Genomic DNA, 17,117 nt, shown 5'->3' with positions numbered 1-17,117 from the left:
GTAAAAAATGTCTCGATGAAAACACACGGTATCAGAACCCTTCTGAAAAACAAAGTCAAATTTGAGTGGTCGCTAGACTGTGAAAACAGTTTCAAAAACCTAAAAAAAGAAATATGTGATGCACCACCCCTTCAGGGTTTTGATAACGAATTACAGTGTGTAGTCACCACAGATGCAAGTGGAAAGGGGATAGGAGCAGTATTATCCCAAGTGGAATCTAATGGCAGGGAGGTTACAATTGCCTTCGCATCCGGGTCTCTAACACAAACGGAAGAGAGGTATTCCGTAATAGAGCGAGAAGCACTGGCGTGTGCATGGGGACTGGACCATTACAGACAATACATATGGGGGAAAAGAATAATTTTAAGGAGTGACCACAAACCCCTGACAAAAGTGCTCACAGTTAAAGGATTATTCAATGCATCTCCAAGATTAGCAAGGTTGTCAATCAAATTGTTGGATTACAATTATGAAGTGCAATACTTGCCAGGATCTAAGAATGTAGTAGCGGATTTTCTAAGTCGGTTACCATTGCAAAATATGGGAAAAACTGAGATGGAAGAAGAACTATGTGTTGCCAGCGTAAGTGAGGAATTCCCAAGTATAACCAAAGAAACATGGAAAGCAGAATATGAAAAAGACAAAACATTAGAAGAAGTAAAGAAACACATTGTGGCAGGATGGCCAAAGAAGTGTAACATGACGAAGGATTTGCGAGCCTATTGGGAATTAAGGAATGAGCTATCGATAGAAAAAGAATTGGCATTAAGACAAGGCAAAGTGATACCACCCACAGCCTTGAGGGAAAGACTTATTGAGTTATGCCATGAGGGACATCTCGGCATAAATAAAACAAAACAGAGAATAAAAAACTGGTATTGGTGGCCAGGGTGTGACATTCAGATTGAAAGAGCCGTGAGGAATTGTGTACCCTGTGAGAATTCGGATAAAACCCAACATGTTTTAAAGCCAACATTACAACCGTTAGAGTGCCCTAACATGGCATGGGAAAGAGTTGGCATAGATGTAATGGGTCCAGTGAGATGGCAGGAAGAACAAATGTATGTTTTGGTCTTAATAGATCATTTCTCAAAATGGCCGGAAATTAAAGTCTGCAGGAAAGTTGAAGCAACTGATGTTGTCAAGTTTTTGGACAAAATATTCAGTAGGGAAGGCATACCTAAGGTTATTGTCAGTGACAATGGTAGTCAGTTCATATCTGACGTTTTCAAAAAATTAGTAAAGGGAAAAGGAATTGAACATAAAACCACTAGCATCTACCATCCAGCAGGAAACGGAGCCGTAGAGAGGTTTAACAGGGTGATAAAAGGCATCATCCAGTTGGCCAACAATAACGGGAAATGCTGGAGAAAGGAATTGGAAAAAATGGTATGGAGCTACAGGATAACACCAGGAGAAAAAACCATGGTAAGCCCTTTTGAGATGGTAAGAGGAAGAACTCCCATTTCCAAAGACAATATTGGTTGGCTAAAAAGTGCAAAGAAATCAGATTGGTCTGTTGAGGGTGTAAGGATGAAGATACAAGAGTCAAAAGAACAGAGTAAAGGACGTTATGACAAAAAACACAACTGCAAGGAAGTCAGCCTGAAAGTAGGGGACGTAGTGAGAGTAAGGAAAAGCGGTAACGTAACCAAAGGTCAAAACAGGTTCTCCAACCCCTTAGAAGTAAAAGAAGTATTTTGCAATTCGGCACGTCTTGGGGACGGAAAAGTATGGCATGCTTCTGCAATATCAGTTTGTAAAAGAGTGGAAAGAGCTCCTAAAGAAACACAGAGTAAAGCACTCATGGAGAGGATAGAAAAATGTAAAGAAATAGGTGTAATGGGGCGAGTTGAATTTGATTTTACGGATTCAGAGGAAGATGGGGACGACATGCTACAGCAACAAACGGGACAAAACGGCACTAATGGACAGGGAAAAGAGGTTGTTGAGACCATAGGTGCGAACTGTGATGCTACCACGAGTGAATCAGGTGCTTCAGTGAGTCATGGAAGTGACATTGAGTTAGAAAGCGAACTGGAAGCTTTTGAAACAAATGGAATAAGTTGTGTTCCTGTTGCCTGCACACCTGGAGGTCGAACTGATCTAGATGAAACACTTGAATCCAATCTGGAACCTGAGTTGGAGACGGAAGATAAGGAAGAGGAGGCAACAACGAGTAGATGTGGTCGCGTTGTGATTAAACCTAGCAAATACAAGGTTTTTGTGTGTGAATAGCGGGTTGTCACCCCTCTCATCCAAGTTGTTCCTTTTGTATTCCTTTTCATCAATATCCCTTTCCTTGAGGGGGAGATGTGTTATGATGCTACATAGTAATGTGTCACCATGCTTATGTTCCCCGCGCGCCCCTCCCTCCTGCGCGTGGCACTTCCCGGCTGGAATGTTGACAGCCGGAGATTCTAGTGACAGTTGACAGTTTGATGTATGACAGTTGGCACTAATGCTTTGGATGTACCAGTCGCACTCCGCCTCCGGTTGAGTGTGTCGTTGTATGAGAAATAAACTACTTAAGTTTTACCTCCTGACCCTTCGTCTTTACACATAATCGCTTCAACTTTTCTTAAAATGTTATCGAGTGAATTTGCAACTTGTATATATGTAACTCTAACCGCTAGTATCTGTAGTACTTACTACCATTCTTTGTGAGTTTAGAGTTTATCTGTTTCGTATCTTTTATGTAATTTATGTACTTTGAAGTCCTTATGTAATGTAACTGGTTCTATTGTAAACCCTCTGACTCCTACGGGTAACGTTCGTGCTATATTGAAAAAACGCAAAAATAAATATTTGCCACATCGCTTCGTAATGTTAGCAAGGGCCTGTTTATTCCAAGATGGCCGCCAAGTTGTGACTCACCATAATAGTTGCGCAGTTTAAGACTATTTCTGTTTCTATCACCTCCCCGTTGGGCGGCAGAAGTCCACGTTACAGCTGATGCCAATTGACAGCTTGCACTCCGTTTTCGATTGCTTAGGTCTGACTGCGGAGGTGTTAAATCTAAGTTTCCTGCTAACCGTACAGACGATAGCTCTGCACACGCCCCCTGTCAGAGTGGGACATCTTAGGGGAGTTGCCACCACCATGGGCATCTCTCTGAGCCGAAGCGAGGAGACTCTGGGGGGGTAACCGAGGGTTTCCATGTGCACGGGGTGAGAGGTCTTTTACGATTGATTACCGTTCCTAGCTGAGTTCCTGTTTAGTTTAGTTTCCCATGTATTATGTTATCCTTTTCCACTCGCCGTTTTTTCATTGTTCACGCCTTCCCTATATAACTCAATTAGTATCCTCTTTTCTAGACCGTTTTATTCATTTTAGTCCTTTCTATCATTGTCCTGTTTGCTTTACTTCATTTTCTGGCTTTATGCGCGACACTTTGTTTTTGACATGCCCCTTTGTTTGGCCGTTTTTCACGTGCTGAGGGGCAGTTTTCCCAACTCGTCACAAACCAACAAAATTGCTGCCTTTTTTTTTCTTGCTGTTTAGCTCTTGCCACACACGCCGTATCTCTGCTATTGTATTTCGGCTCTATTTATCACATTCTCTCCTCTTTCTTGGTGGTTTGACTATTAAGAAAGCCAGCTCGGGTCTGGTAAATATGCCACTTTATGATGTGTGGGTCAACTTCTGTGGTCTGGTCTCTTTCCATCGCACGCCGTTGGCAGTTCCCATCTCACGCCCCTTCCACCACCCACGGAAGATTGACCGGTGCCACCCACCTTTTCTGAAATGAGATCTACTTATGCTCAGTAAAAACTCGAGAGCTACTAATATTATTATTATAGTAACCACATCAGACAAGATTACATTTGTGGCCACCATATTCAGTATTACCACCTCAGTGCATCAAGCTTGGTTGCCAGCAGTAATGTCAACAAAACAAAGTCAATCTACAATGTACATGGTTAACGTATAAAAGCTATAGTTGCAATGTCTTTGGCACCAAGATAATAACGTTTGTAAAAAGCATCTCCGATGCCACATGATTTATCACTCAAATATCACCTTCAAATATATTTTGAAAATACAGCCATTTTTCTCCAAATATCAGCTAATGAGTTCTGGAAAACAGTTTTGTCTTAAGTATATTCTCTCAATTTTGGTATAAGTATGTTAATGCAAGAAAGCAAAAATGTAAATTAGTCTGGGCTGCACACAGGAGAGCTAATTACAGGTAGCTGGAGAGCTATCAGTAGGTCACGAGCTACTTGTTGGAGAAGCCAACAAGGAGAGAGGATATGGCCTAACAACTAGAAGGGTTGACCTCTGAGCTGGGGCACCAGATAAGTCTCGCAGGTAAGCTCAACATACTTTGATTCTGGGCAGAACACTTAATCTCCCCGTGCCTATAAAAAAATGAATGCGTCTGTCTGTAACGCAACTAGTGCTCATGTAAAGCGCTCTAATACCTTTGGGTCTAGGTTGTGCTATATAACCCCCCCCCCCGCCCTCCCAAAAAAGCTGGGTCTAGACTTGTCTCGTGCCACCCTCACGCTTGGGTAGTTGGTTCAATCTCTTTCCAGGCATAAAGGCATAATCCAGTCCCCTTGAGACCCCATTCTCACATCGCACTCAACCATCTCTTGGTTGCCCCTGTTCTTAATACTTTGATTGGTGTTCAACGTGTTAAGCATCACGGGTCTCTAAAATGCTTGTGAAAATGAAGTAAAGTTCGCCAGTTAAGTGTGAGATTCTGAGACCCAGTGTTAACATTCACTTTATTATTTCTTCTTTTAGCAGCTATTTAGCTCATGTCCTTGGACGAGTAATAGTGTTGTTCCTGTATTAGCAGTCTTTCACTATTACCCTGTGCTTCCCTGCCAGCTCATATTTTTCTTTGTATCGAATCAGCGTCTTTACTGTTATATATCTGTATGTAGTTAGCATCTGGCTTCGGTTTTCTACTTATCTCACATTTGAGCCCACTCATATCTTATCCTCCTTTTGCCTGATTTTCGTTTCCAAGCCCCACTTTAGTGTTGGTGGATTTAAGGCAACTTTCTTTTGTCAGAGTTGGACTATTACAATTGAAATCAGGGCAGTTCATTTAACTCATGTGAGACAGTTACTGAGGTGAAAGGGTTGGTTTTGTAACTGTATATAGCAGTGTAGTACTGGTGGCATTTATCCTGGACCCCGTGCTTAGCAAATCTTCTGGTGAATTTGATCTACCCAGCAGCACTTGTATATGCTTTTTTTTGTTTTACCTGATGCTGTCTTTGCTGGATTAATCTGGCAGTGTTCCATACTGCGGGTGCAGACAATTTGAAGGAAATTTGTTCTCAGAGAAGAGCACCAAGAACCAAACTTCTTCAGCCATGCTTTCCGAGATGGATGAACCATCTCCTGTAGAATGAGAGCTTTAGTTTCTAGTCGATGAATTGCTCTTAGCTATCTCTGTGATATTTAGTGGTATACTCATGCTAAATTCTGAGAGAATTGGCACCTCATTAGAGCACCCTGACATATCTTCATTTTCCTCATATAGGGCCGTAGATGCATCTGCGCTAAATGCTTTGTCCTCATCTCAGAACCTTTGCTTTTGCAACCTGTTTATGCATCTGCAATTGCATGCGCTATGCCACTGAAATGGTCTATGCCTTTTTGATGGCTATTTAAACATACTTCCGTTAAGCTTCTTGTGCTTGTAAGGAGTCTTTGAATGGTGCTCAAATGCTCAGGCATGGTGTCTTAAGGTATAGTAGGCATGCTCTTTATTAGTATTGATGGCACTGAACATTAAGGAACTGAAAATGGACATTATGACACAAAATACCATTGGAATTTTAGCGACAGAATAGTTCACACAATGAATATCCTACTCTGAATTCACCTTATTGCCATTAGATAACATAATGCTATAAACTAAGTTCCAACAAGATAACTGAATGGAAGACCTTACAGTAGGTTCAGTAGCACAGAACTCCAATGGGCTGTGGGTAGCCAGAGGTAAAGCTGTACATATTTAAAGAGGCCTCAAAGTGCATGATTTTATAGGCTAGCCAAAAATCCTTGGCTTCAAATGTGCCCTTTCCATCAAGAGATGATTAGACACTTGTTGTTCTATTTGTGTTCTCTAATCATTGTCTTGATTGATAAGTCACCTAATGTGCCCTCTTTGTAAGTGGAGGGGGGCAGGATTGGTGTTTACACTTGAAGCAACAATTCATATTACCTTTCAATCTGGCACCAGTAAGTTTGCAAGTTACTTGAAAACCAATTCTAGGATCCATGGGGTGTCTTGCTAGTCTAACTTCAACCATCATGTCATCCTCTTATCTTCTGTCAGAAGTTATGGTGTTAGTATGAAATGTTTTAATTGTGGAAAAACAAGGGCACCATGGTACACTTGTCTGAGTGCTCTGTGGCTTTGTTTCATACTGTGGCTCTGTCAATAATGGATTTTTATGTGCTCTTTTTTTCGTCTCCCGAATTGCTTGCCAGCAAACAACATTTTACAAATTGTATAGTTTGGGCACTGAAGCTAGGCTTTCCTACGTGCTCCACCAGATCCAAAATGTAGCCGCTCAAATCCTTTCGGACATAAGGAAAACAGTTCATTTTTTATCAGCCTTCTCGTCTGTCCGTCTGTTACGAGATAGGACATTAGTCGCGCTCTAATCCTTCAGGCTGACTGAAAAGTGACTCCTTTTAAAGTTTCTCAGCTAACCGTTCTCATGAAATCCTACTGTGACCTTATGTGCTTTAAAATTCCGAAATAACCCGGAGACATGAACCGTTTAAAGCCAATCTTTGGAGTTTACTCCCGGTTGTAGCTTTTTAAAGTTTAGTAACTTTATAAATACAAATGTTTATTCTTTAGGGAATGCTTAGATCATATGATACTTTTTGTTACAAAGATTTCCTCATACATACCCTTAAATTGTTGACCACGCACTTTCTGAGCAAGTGTAATGTAACATCTGTTAATATGTTATAAAGACTACTGCGTAGTAAACAAATACAATAATAAGGTAACTGATTTCTGGTAAGACAAATAATTTAACACAAACCTTAAATGTTTTGTTTCAAGGTAGGCTCAAACTGATCAGAAGCTTAATTGCCATAAATATAATAATTGTGATTCAAAGGCTTACAACCTGAAATCTTACATTGATATATTGTTCTCAACCTTTAGGCCAAAACCATCGTTCCAGGAGACAAATTATAAACTTTTCTGCTTGTTTAATATTGTAGAGTTAGTTTCTCGGTCCATTAAGCCAGTGATGAAATTGATGGAATGCTTCTCATGTCAATCGGAGTCTAGAAAGGGTAGCCGCGCTATCATTTTGGAATTGTAAATAAATCCCTAGTTTCAAGTTAACACTGTCACCAAGTGCATCTGATTTTTTTTTTTTTTTTTTTTTAATGCAGCCCTGTATACTGGATCTAAGTTCTGCCCTCAAGAATCGTGGTTGTGCTGAAGTTGGAAGTTTCTTGCCTGGGGAAGTTCCACATTTGCAGTTCTGGGCAGTTTTTAAACTGAGCTGGTCAAATAAATTGCTCTAATGAAATACTCCTCCTGTGTACATTTGGGACTCCTTGCGACTGACCACTCGAATAAATGTCCCATTAAATTTATCTTCCTAACAAACTCTTGGCTGCTAAGAAACTCGCCATTCTCTTTGCTGTCCTTATGCTTTATTAGCTTATCTGGTAGCCCTGCCGTGGTACTGTGTGTGGGACTGGTTTATATTCGTTCTTCTGTTAACGTGTGATAGTTGAGCACAATGTACACACTACTCTCAATTTCTATCCTCTGGCAGATGATGGCTTCGCAGTTGGTCCTCTCAGCCCCAACAGGCCCCTTCTTTGATCCATTAATGTAATGGCTGAATGCCACATTGGGGACATACTGTGTTGGCCTTATGTGCTGTACTGGCCGAGAGCCAAAGGAGAACATATTTCCATTGATCAAGATTGGAGAACTGTGTACAGTGCATTTTTTAAAAATTCAAACTCTTTATAATGTTGTTTCAAATAGCAGTAGTGTTAAGCTACAAAAGAGATCACATTAGTCTGAATGTTAGGCTATTAATTGTTTATTGGTAAGTGTAAGTTTGCAAAATATGATTTTCAGGAATAATAATATTTTCTTTAGTAGCTATAAAAAGGTTTTTCTGTGGTTCCAGATGTTTTTGGAGGTGAGTAGTTTTAGGGGCTAGAATAAAATGTGAATAAACAAACCTAAAAGTCTTAATGAGTAATGCTACATTTTGTGGAAAAAAAAAACTCTTGTGCACAGATTGTTCAGATTTATTCAAGTACTGGGGAGAATATCTCTACTACCGTTTCACCAAATGGTGCAAAGTTCCTCAGGGAGCCTTTGCAGGCTTTTTATGGTCTGGCTTGACAACACAGCTCTTGCCAGGAAAGTATGTGAGAATCACCGGGAGAAGGGCTTTGACTTGGCTCACATGTAGTGAGTGGGCGTAGGAGTACATGTTTTGATTGGTCAGAAGTTGTGTGCTTCCTCACGGTAGAGCTCTCCACACTGCTGTGATCATTTTGTTTTATCTCTCCAGCTGCCTGAGATTAAACTTTCATGGGCACACTCATGACATAGTAATGATATTGAAGTTCTTATATAACTAGATAATTTGTTTTCTCTGCCAGCAGCACAAATGGGAGGAGGTCAGTCATTAACCTACATTGAGTTTTAGGCCTGGCTTGACAATTCAACAGTCACCTGACAATTTACCTACAATAGTATTTTTCAGTTCTTGCTTCCACAAAAAATACATAAACATTCCCATTGTATCTGCTTGTAATGACTCATATTACCATACACCATTCTTTTAAAGCTAGACCTTTTGGCATTGCCAGTGCTTGTTATTAAAGCTGCTTGTTTTACAGAAGCTGCAGCTGTTCGTGTTCATATTGTGCAGAGGCTAGTTTATCTGCTGTCTGAATTGGTGTCCCTTGATGTTGGTAGTAGATGCATCGTATTAGACCTAGTGATCATATTGGTTGGACGGAAAAACCTACCTGGAGGAAACTCTGTAGTATTATAGACGTTCCCCATGTAGTACCTGGCCAGTAACTATTGAAGTGCTTAAGTGACAGCTAGTTTAATCTATTACTTTGATGCAAGGTTAGGTGAAAAATCTAACCTCTTCAATTAGTCTCCTGCATTTAAGAATCACAAGGCTGCGTTATCAGATGGCATGCTCTTATTATGCCCCTGAAAGATTTGCACAGCGCCGCAGAATAGCTTTGTTTTTTCATCAAAATAGTCAGAAGTAGATAAAGTCCATTAACACTAGAAAATACGGTAGCAGTGCAATTAGAGCAGCTATATTTTTATCTTTTGAATTTGGTAATTCTGAAACATTTGACCCTGACATTTGAAAACATGCTTGTGTGTCTAGGTACTTGTTTGCTTTTAGATTAGAATGTGCTGTACGCACAATAGTGCCCAAAGCGACTCAAGTGTTTGAAGAGGTGGTTTCGGGAATGTTTACATTGAGTACTTAATGGCTTGTGGTGTGGGGTTCACCGATCGCTTGGCAGCTGCCATAGAGCAGTACTCCACCTTGGTACACACTGCAGCGGATGTGGCTACACAATGAATAGTTCAGGCATGTTTCTCTATGAACGCAATGTTTATTCAGAATTGTCAATGTTCTTCTTATGAATTCTGAATTAAAATGAAGTGTAAAAAACTATTTTCTCATTTAATTTCTTAACATTGGACTAGTGTAAGGGAGTAAACTACAGCCATATTAGTTACCCTTCAAGTTCCTTAAAGCATACCTTTCCTTTATTAGGATTCGGCTGCACAGTGCTTGCTCTGTGCTTTTGAAATCTCTTGTATTTAATATCTTAAAAGGGGGCTCTTGTCAGTTACAATCACCGAATTACTGTGTTAACTCACTTTTGTCTGGACCTTTTTTTTGTTAACTTCCCCTGGCTGCACACATTTACAATACTTCTACTAAAGCTATTCAGTGTTTAAGCCCCAGTCACTGTCAAGATACAATCTCTCCCCACGGAAAAGGCAGACAGCTTCTAATAGTATGTTGGAATGCTTGCTTTTTATTACTTAGTTGTGGAAAGCAGATGCTTTAGCCTTAGAAAGTTTGTTGCATTTCCTGTTCATGCCTCAGTACCTTTCTTTGCACTTTGTAGGTATTATCGGGTTGATTATTTTTTCAACTTAATGTATTTTGTCATTATGATCAAATTCTAAATGTCATCAATGCACGTTAAAAATAAAGTTAATATACAAGAGCTATGCTATATTTGACTACTTATCAGACAGCCACAAGTGTGGTTACCTTGCGGACAACAGGGTCATGATTTAAATGGTGCAGCAGGTGCTGTAGCACCGAACCCAAAGGTTGTCAGAGCAAATATTGCTATATTTATCTACTAAACAGGCAATCACAATTGCCGTTAATAGGTACTTGATTTGAATGGTGCAGCAGGTGCAGTGGCACTGGGGCCAAAAACTCTAGCGACCCTATTAAACCCAGATTATTGCTAAAATTTAAAACTAAACAGGCAGTCACAAGTGCAGTTATCTAGCAAGCGCTAAGGTAATGATTTCAATAGTGTAGCAGGTGCAGGGGCACCGTGGCCAAAAGCTCCAGACACACCACTAAACACCTAAAATAGCTAGCTATATATTATTCCCAAACAAGCAACTACAAGTGCACTTACCTTGTAGACCAGTTATTTAGCTGGCACTAGGGCCATGATTTGAAAGGTGTAGCAGGTGCTGGAGCGCTGGGCCCAAAAGTTGTCAGAACTCTAAACGCATACTATTCCTTTATTTGATTACTAAACAGGCAGTCCCAAATGCAATTACCTTGCAGTTAAAAGTGGCTTGATTTGATCAGTGTGGCAGGTGCAGTGGCAATGGGGCAAAAAGCTTTAGGGACCCCACTAAACCCAGATTGTTGCTAAATTGTACTACTATCCATAATCCTAGTGAGAAATAGGGTCTAAGGGAAAGATATATTTAGAGACCTGCCCAGATTCCAATCCCCTACAAATAGACTATACACACAAAACAAGAACTGGGGGTCTAGTAACAGACAGCACAAAAGTGATGAAAAGAATAGATTTTTAGTGCATCAGACCAAACCTAGAGCAGAGCATGGATTACCATCAATCTTACTCAAAGGACGGAGCAAATAGTGAGAGAAAAGTAGCTCTCTTGATCATTTATATCATCTGGTGATCCAACTATTGGCAGAGGTGTGTCTCTTGATCATGGAGACTGCCTCGCTAGTTTGAAGCTCTATTGCTCAATCAGGCTGATGAATATTAGCCAGAAAAAGCCAAATGCAAAAACTGTAATGATCAAGGATAGTAATCCTGTGAAGTGCAGTGCAAAGAAAAGGAAACAGTGAAGGCTAAAAAAGGTTGTGTAGAGAGAATAAACCTTAATATTCCAAGTACGCTGCACACCTTGATTAAAAGAGTGTAACAAAGTTATAGCAGTGCTTCCAAGTGGCTGCTATATGAAGGTCAACATGTTTCAGCCATCCGGGTATACTACCCACGGCTTTCTTCAGGACCTATGTTTCTCTAAAGCATGCTACTGCAAACAATTAATACACTTCCAAACGTGAAATGTGCCCACACATATCCAACATATGTGGGATTAAACAAGGTTGAAATAAATAAGACCTTAATCAATCCTATTCCTCTAGATCGCAGGGTACAATCATCACCTAAAGAAATAGGACAGTTATTACACAAAATCTACCCACAAACATCAAGAACGTGCTGTCGTTAAGACGGGCTCAACAAATAAGTCTGTCTTTTCATTCCTTCAAAGCATATATAAATTGCTTACCCCACGTGATCTGGGATTTTACCTCACCTACCCTGGAACCTGGCTCGGGTGTAGGAGGCCCCGCTCTATATCGTGGGTGACAAAAGAAGAAAACATTTTTTTCTCTTTTTTTAAATTTATTTTATTCTATTATTTAGTAACCGAGAAATCTAATAGTATAACTCGGTATCACTATGGCATGGTGCTCAAAATGAAGAATCTCCACTCTCGCTGGAGCATGCTCTCCTTAAAATAACTCTTTGCTGCCAAAACTCTTACTAGTCACCTGTACATGGTCTATATTTAAAAGACGTAGTCTAAGCGAACTTAGTCGCCCATCCGACTGAGACCACATCTAAATATCCTTGTGGCTGTAACTTATCAACAGAAACACTAATCAATCCAGTGTATCTTTCATAGTTGGTCAAAAAAGCCCAGAAAGCACCAAAAAGCACAGGCTAAACCCGTGAAGGAAACCAGCGCTTACCTGTCCGTCGTTGCCCCAGGAATAACCGAGCAGGGTGGGAGGCACCGACGAGACCAGGACGAGCGCTTAAATCCCGGTGCCTAACTCAGCTGGAAACACTCAGCGATGGAAGCCACGCCAGCTGCGTCCGCACGCCGTGACGTCCACGCGGCGTCTGGTTAGAAACTACAGGATGATGTCATCCTGCAAGGGACATGTAGTTCTATTAGTGTCCCGAACCAAGAACCAAAAATTTCGCGACAACCAAGTACTTAATAATCACATATAGAGTAATGTCTGTAATGCCCCAACCCATGGATAAGTATATATACACTTGGATAGTCTGTCAGCCGCATACATGGCCACATAATCGCCAAATGTCAGCCTTAATTTGTAAAACTACAAAATGATGTCATAGAAAATGAAGTTGTAGTTTGTGCAGGAGTCCTAGTTAGTGACATTCTACATTAAATTGTGCTGTTTATATTTGTTACTTTCGTTGTCACTTCGTCTTATATTCCTTTAAATACATGTGTGTGTAACCTTTCATTATTAGAGTTGCACATACAACTCCTCAGCGTTGATATGGTAGGAGCGGAATTGTAGTCTCTTGTAAGTGCCCCTACGTGCGATACATTGCGTGCGCACCAAATTTTTTAGAAGTAGACCACCACATAGTAACGCACGCTCAGGTACCGCGAATAGATTGGCGGACCTGGGAAGCAAAACAGTTTCAGGCAACCCAATGGAACTAGTGTGCAATAAAACGTGCACGAGAAAAAGGTGCCCACCATACCCACAATCCACAAGGAGATATAGATCGTACATCTCTCCGTGGTGACAAATGTCAAAAACTGCAAAATTAGAAATGTATTTATAGTGCCTGAAGCAACGGAGACTTATCAGTGTGTCGCGAGCAAGCGCTGAAATGCCCAAATACTCATCTAGGACAGAGTATTATATCCCCAAACAGCACCTCATTAAGTGATGGAGCATAAAAACCCTTTTCTAACAAAACTGGCTATGGTCTTATATCAGCCAGATTGCGGAACAGGTACCTACAAATTGGTCCAAGGTATGTCGTCATTTAGACCCATAGTATCACTCTGCAGCTTGTGGACCCATTTCTGTTCTTTAATGAACAGGTATCTGGAAATATCACTAGTATGGGAGGGTATAGTCGGTTTCTCCAATACTGTCCAGTGAAAGTCTTCTGCGGCATGATTAGCCTCTACGAAGTGTCTGGTGAGTCTAGTGGTCCGCTTTTTGCACCTGAACGTGCTTTTATGTTCCAGCATGCGTGCCCTCACTTTGCGAGTTGTCATTCCCACATATCGGGTGCGGCACGGACACGTGAGTAGATAGATTAAATTGCTACTATTGCAGTTAGTGAAATGGGTTTGGATCTAAGGGCTGTTGGATCCTATGTCAATTGTAGTAGTGTGGGTGGTTTGTGGGCAGACCGAACAGCCCCCACACGGGTGATGTCCAGTAACTGGCGGTAAATCCCATAATGTGCCCACTGGCCTAGTAATAGCCACCTGGGGACGTGTGTGAACCAATCTGTCTTTCAGATTACCTGATCTTTTGAACGCAAACAGCGGCAGAGCAATCTTCTCGTTTCAACTATTTAAAATCCGCCAGTGTTTCTTAATACTTTTCTTGATATTGTTAGATAAAGTACTAAATGTATTGACAAACGTCAAACGTTCAAGAGGTGGTTTAGGTACAGGTGGGTCTAGCAGCGCTTCACGGTTGTTATTAGAAGCTCTCTTAAAAAACCGTTTGACCAGTTTTCGTGGGTAACGTCTCTCTATTAGTTGTTCAGTTAAGAGGCTAGAGTGTCTTGCAAACCCCTCCGTGGTAGAACAGTTCCTTCGAACCCTTAAAAACTGGCCATAGGGCAAATTATCCCTAAGGGCTTTTGGATGCTGGCTGTCATATCGCAAGAGCGAATTGCGCGCCATGGATTTCCGATACAATTTGCTCGCAAGACCCTGTGGTGTTACAAAAATGGATAAATCCAGAAAGGCCAGGCGCGTCTTATCACACTCTACTGTGAATTTTAAGTAGTCATTGCGTGTATTTAACCACTGGTGAAATAAGCCAATGGACTGTTGGTCGCCCCTCCAAACCACCAAAACATCATCAATATAGCGCTTCCATAAGCGAATAGATGTAAAGAAGGGGTTGGTGGGGGCCAACACATGTTCCTGCTCAAAAGAATGGACATATAGGTTCGCTAAGCTGGGCGCGAAAACGCTGCCCATGCTGGTACCTGAGATCTGCAAATAGATGGTGCTCTCAAACTTAAAGAAATTTTCTTTCATCGCTAGTCGAGCCAAAGACATGATGAAATGCACGGGTGTGATGGACTGCAAATCCGTAGCTTCCAAGATAGAGCATACTGTGTCCAATGTCTCATCTTGGGGGATTGATGTATTCAAAGATTCGACGTCGAAGGAGACTAAAAAGTCTGTCTCCGAGTCGAATTCAATTTGAGGGAGCAGTCGCAGGACATCTTTGGTATCCTGTAGATACGTCGGCATCCCTTGGACAATGGGTCTTAAAAAATAGTCCACAAAAGTGGACAGTGGTTCCAAAATAGAGCCTTGGCCTGAGATAATCGGTCTCCCAGGAGGTGGTCTTTTGGGCTTGTGCACCTTAGGTAAGACGTAAAAATATGGGATAACGGGAAACTTAGTTTGTAAAAACTGTGCTTCTCGTGTCGTTATCCATCCTTCACTCAGTGCACTGTCCACTTTTGTGGACTATTTTTTAAGACCCATTGTCCAAGGGATGCCGACGTATCTCCAGGATACCAAAGATGTCCTGCGACTGCTCCCTCAAATTGTATTCGAATCGGAGACAGACTTTTTAGTCTCCTTCGACGTCGAATCTTTGAATACATCAATCCCCCAAGATGAGACATTGGACACAGTATGCTCTATCTTGGAAGCTACGGATTTGCAGTCCATCACACCCGTGCATTTCATCATGTCTTTGGCTCGACTAGCGATGAAAGAAAATTTCTTTAAGTTTGAGAGCACCATCTATTTGCAGATCTCAGGTACCAGCATGGGCAGCGTTTTCGCGCCCAGCTTAGCGAACCTATATGTCCATTCTTTTGAGCAGGAACATGTGTTGGCCCCCACCAACCCCTTCTTTACATCTATTCTCTTATGGAAGCGCTATATTGATGATGTTTTGGTGGTTTGGAGGGGCGACCAACAGTCCATTGGCTTATTTCACCAGTGGTTAAATACACGCAATGACTACTTAAAATTCACAGTAGAGTGTGATAATACGCGCCTGGCCTTTCTGGATTTATCCATTTTTGTAACACCACAGGGTCTTGCGAGCGAATTGTATCGGAAACCCATGGCGCGCAATTCGCTCTTGCGATATGACAGCCAGCATCCAAAAGCCCTTAGGGATAATTTGCCCTATGGCCAGTTTTTAAGGGTTTGAAGGAACTGTTCTACCACGGAGGGGTTTGCAAGACACTCTAGCCTCTTAACTGAACAACTAATAGAGAGACGTTACCCACGAAAACTGGTCAAACGGTCTTTTAAGAGAGCTTCTAATAACAACCGTGAAGCGCTGCTAGACCCACCTGTACCTAAACCACCTCTTGAACGTTTGACGTTTGTCAATACATTTAGTACTTTATCTAACAATATCAAGAAAAGTATTAAGAAACACTGGCGGATTTTAAATAGTTGCAACGAGAAGATTGCTCTGCCGCTGTTTGCGTTCAAAAGATCAGGTAATCTGAAAGACAGATTGGTTCACACACGTCCCCAGGTGGCTATTACTAGGCCAGTGGGCACATTATGGGATTTACCGCCAGTTACTGGACATCACCCGTGTGGGGGCTGTTCGGTCTGCCCACAAACCACCCCCACTACTACAATTGACATAGGATCCAACAGCCCTTGGATCCAAACCCATTTCACTAACTGCAATAGTAGCAATTTAATCTATCTACTCACGTGTCCGTGCCGCACCCGATATGTGGGAATGACAACTCGCAAAGTGAGTGCACGCATGCTGGAACATAAAAGCACGTTCAGGTGCAAAAAGCTGACCACTAGACTCACCAGACACTTCGTAGAGGCTAATCATGCCGCAGAAGACTTTCACTGGACAGTATTGGAGAAACCGACTATACCCTCCCATACTAGTGATATTTCCAGATACCTGTTCATTAAAGAACAGAAATGGGTCCACAAGCTCCAGAGTGATACTCTGGGTCTAAATGACGACATACCTTGGACCAATTTGTAGGTACCTGTTCCGCAATCTGGCTGATATAAGACCATAGCCAGTTTTGTTAGAAAAGGGTTTTTATGCTCCATCACTTAATGAGGTGCTGTTTGGGGATTATAATACTCTGTCCTAGATGAGTATTTGGGCATTTCAGCGCTTGCCCGCGACACACTGATAAGTCTCCGTTGCTTCAGGCACTATAAATACATTTCTAGTTTTGCAGTTTTTGACATTTGTCACCACGGAGAGATGTACGATCTATATCTCCTTGTGGATTGTGGGTATGGTGGGCACCTTTTTCTCGTGCACGTTTTATTGCACACTAGTTCCATTGGGTTGCCTGATACTGTTTTGCTTCCCAGGTCCTCCAATCTATTCGCGGTACCTGAGCGTGCGTTACTATGTGGTGGTCTACTACTAAAAAATTTGGTGCGCACGCAATGTATCGCACGTAGGGGCACTTACAAGAGACTACAATTCCGCTCCTACCATATCAACGCTGAGGAGTTGTATGCGTAACTCTAATAATGAAAGGTTACACACACATGTATTTAAAGGAATATAAGACGAAGT

At 41.6% G+C, this 17,117-nt stretch overlaps 1 protein-coding gene across 2 annotated transcripts in view; it reads left to right on the top strand.

The window, feature by feature from the left end:
- The first annotated feature begins 2,989 nt into the window (after positions 1-2,989).
- LOC146789717 (WD repeat-containing protein 48-like) overlaps positions 2,990-17,117 on the top strand; it is a 404,338-nt gene continuing 390,210 nt past the window's right edge. The window contains exon 1 of one of the 2 annotated variants that reach the window (XM_085632054.1): positions 2,990-3,170. The gene's annotated coding sequence lies outside the window, so the exon portion shown is untranslated. The remainder of the gene's footprint in view (positions 3,171-17,117) is intronic. The other variant, XM_085632055.1, reaches the window with a different exon arrangement.

Source organism: Triturus cristatus, chromosome 10, assembly GCF_964204655.1.
Source record: "Triturus cristatus chromosome 10, aTriCri1.1, whole genome shotgun sequence".
Classification (NCBI taxonomy): Eukaryota; Metazoa; Chordata; class Amphibia; order Caudata; family Salamandridae; genus Triturus; species Triturus cristatus.
Note: the sequence above shows the minus strand (reverse complement) of the source record. Positions and strands in the feature narration are given on the sequence as shown.